Here is a 2926-nt window from a genome sequence, read left to right as displayed (position 1 = left end):
ACAACCTACGGGACATTTTTAACTCACCGGATTTTAGGGGGGGTGTAAAGGTGCTTTTACATTTCGGGTTTCAGGTTTTAGGTATATGTGAGTTGGGTGGTTTAAGGTCTCGTGAGATGAAAATGTCGAGGGGGGAAGCTTAAATCTATAAAACTAAGGATCATGGGCAACCCAAAGGTCGGGGACAAATCCCCAAGAGTGGATTTTTATTACCAGGAAAACAATTGTTTAACATTGTTATTAAAAATTCAAAGCAAAAGCTACAAGCAAAAAAAACACAGGGGGTTCCGGCGGTTTTTGAAGTATAAATTTGTTAAACGTTTTTGGGGACTTTCGATAAGTTAACGTAGTTTAGAAAATCTGGTTTGTCATTCTGATTTTTTTTTACCCTGGTACCACCCCATCTGTTGGGAAAATTTACTTAACGAAAATTTTCCTGAATTTTAAATTATTTTTTTCCGGTCTTTAGGTTTATACATTACTGGTGTGGTTTTTTTAACTGTATGGTGTGGTGCTTTAGCCCGATTGAATAAATTATTCCAAAAGGAAGTTGGGTGAGCGGCCCAAGTTTTGGTGCTTTTTCTGTGGTTTTTTTTTCAGAGTCCTCCCCCAGGAACATGTTTCAGTTATCCACTAAGAGGGGAAAAAAGTGATTTGACCCCCCAACTAGGGCATACCCCACCCTAATCAAAAAACAGAGTTTGCAAATTGTTCAACAACAGGATTCAGATAGCCTATCATCAAGCTATCACGTGACATTATCACGTGACATTATATTCATTACATGCTTTGCGCCAGTTTTTGTTGGTGTGCTTGATGACGGCCAGAGGGCACGGCAGCGTTGTCTCGTTGTGTATGAAGAATGGTGGAGACGGAGATCGGATCCTGTTATTACGACGAGCTTGCGATTTCAGGTCATTGTTGGGGATCCAGCGGCGAGTTGGCCCTCCTGCAATGCTAACCGCTATTAGGCAAAGTTACGGGAAATTTGTGCACGTGCAGATTTAAATGATAAGAGCCAACACGCAAAATATCAGAGAAGATTTGACAGGAAAGATAATGATAGGAAAAGTAATGATAGGAAAAAAAAAGACGGGAGTTTGTACGGGCTCAGTAAGACTCGGACTGTTGGTTTGTCTACGAGAATTCAGCAACATCACTTAAAGAAACATGTAGACTATTGGAACTTGAACGAATGCTGATCAGATAAATGAAAATAACCCTTTTTGTCCTTTTTTGACCGCTCACTGCATTTGGTTAACATTACAATTTACATAATATGGGTGAAAACAAACTATTTGGAAGATATAGTTTTAAAATTCTTTCACAGCTTGATTCTCTCGGCGCTTCTGCTCAGACCGAGTTATTTCCACATTATATTGTCAGAAGCAACCATTGCACCACGCCACACGCAACCCTTCCATTGATGAATGTTAGTACTCGCAGAGTCTTATATTAGATGAGTGGAGTCAGTCCACAATCATGCTATCAGTGGTTGCCAAGAAAGCAATGACAGAGTCAAAGACATCCTCTGATCCTCTCACTCAAGAAGAAGGCTTCGAGTGTGATATGAAGATCATGAGCCACTCAATGCAATCTCGCAGCAGACGGAATTCCATATTCGAAAAATCGCAGAAAGGCTTTTTGGAGAAACCAACAATTTTCATAGATAAGCTTCCTTTTTCACAGTTCTGAGACCAAGGAGCCATCAAGGTGTTTGTATAAACCGATAAGAGAACGGAAAGCGATACGTTATTAACCTAAAAAGGGTTCCGCAATAATGTACCCTATACAGGCGGCAGTTATACAGCAACATTTCGACCACAGAACACTTAAAAATATAATCAACCGAGGTTGAAATGTTTTATGAAGGCGATGGTTAACTGACCTTGTTTCTTCTTTCCCGCGATCTGAGCTGCCTTCTTGTATTGGGTAGCCTGGAAGGTTTTAATCATTATTACTTTTCAAATTTGAGATGACATTTCTAATTATAATTAATTACGAAAGTTAAGGACTGCAATCTAACAGAAAAAAGTGGGAAGAAAAAAAGAGGTGACAAAATCATCATTAAACATCATACAGCATTGAAGCAACTCACCATTGGAGACAAGCCTCAGCCTTGCTAAAAAATAAGTTGGTTAGCTATGTTAAAGATGTAAGTAAACTTTGTGGAGCTGAATGCTTCATGAAATAACTCAGAAATCAAATAGCAAACAAAGGTTCGTCATGCAAGATGTTTTGACGCAATAATAACGGTCGTTTTTTGGCATGGCAACAAGGCAAAAACGCGCGCTTCGCGCAAATCATTCAACAAAATCTTATTCGCGCATTCCATTTTCACCCTAAGAAGACCGTTTAAGTATGAAATTGGACCGCTTATTGCTCATCTTTCATGATTATCAGATTATGTAACATCATTACATTGCAATCAACAAATGAAATTGTGAAATGAAGAGGAATAGACCTGCTCAGTTTATAGAATAATATAAAACTATCAGTGAAATGAAATCCTAGCGATCAAATTAAAATATCAAAGAAAACGATAGCACGAAGAATTGGCTTTAACAAAGAAAAACTGAGTTGGCAGATTTTAGCATCGTGGGAGAAGTAGCAAAACTTGGTATTTAGCGTATGACACTGGGACTCTAACTCGATAATAGACTGGTGCAGTCAAGGGGGTGGTCCGCAGATTGCGTGATGGCCGTGAAGATGACCACTTCTAAACCTCTCAATAGGTTCAATAGGTAGGTATAAATCTTTCCAGACGCCTCTCATTGGGTGGCCTTTTTGAAACAAAGCTTACCACCAAATTTCAATGTTTTGACCACGGGAGACTTAAGGTAAAGAAACTGATCCAGCCCCCAAGAGGGGTCAGATCACGTCACCAATTAGTGACGTATATGTGATCCATGGATTGAATATAATT

General features: G+C 39.2%; 1 long non-coding RNA gene across 1 annotated transcript; it reads right to left on the bottom strand.

Annotated features, from left to right (window-relative positions):
* Positions 1-790: 790 nt before the first annotated feature.
* On the bottom strand, positions 791-2223 carry LOC134825752 (uncharacterized). Its single transcript, XR_010161602.1, has 3 exons — positions 2099-2223; positions 1889-1937; positions 791-949 (listed from the first exon to the last, which is right to left on the bottom strand). It is a non-coding gene; the product is annotated as an uncharacterized LOC134825752 (long non-coding RNA).
* Between the last annotated feature and the right edge of the window lie 703 nt (positions 2224-2926).

This window comes from Bolinopsis microptera, unplaced genomic scaffold (genome assembly GCF_026151205.1).
Source record: "Bolinopsis microptera isolate Bmic1 unplaced genomic scaffold, MBARI_Bmic_1.0 sca60, whole genome shotgun sequence".
NCBI classification, from domain to species: Eukaryota; Metazoa; Ctenophora; class Tentaculata; order Lobata; family Bolinopsidae; genus Bolinopsis; species Bolinopsis microptera.
This window is presented reverse-complemented; position numbering and strand designations above follow the sequence as displayed.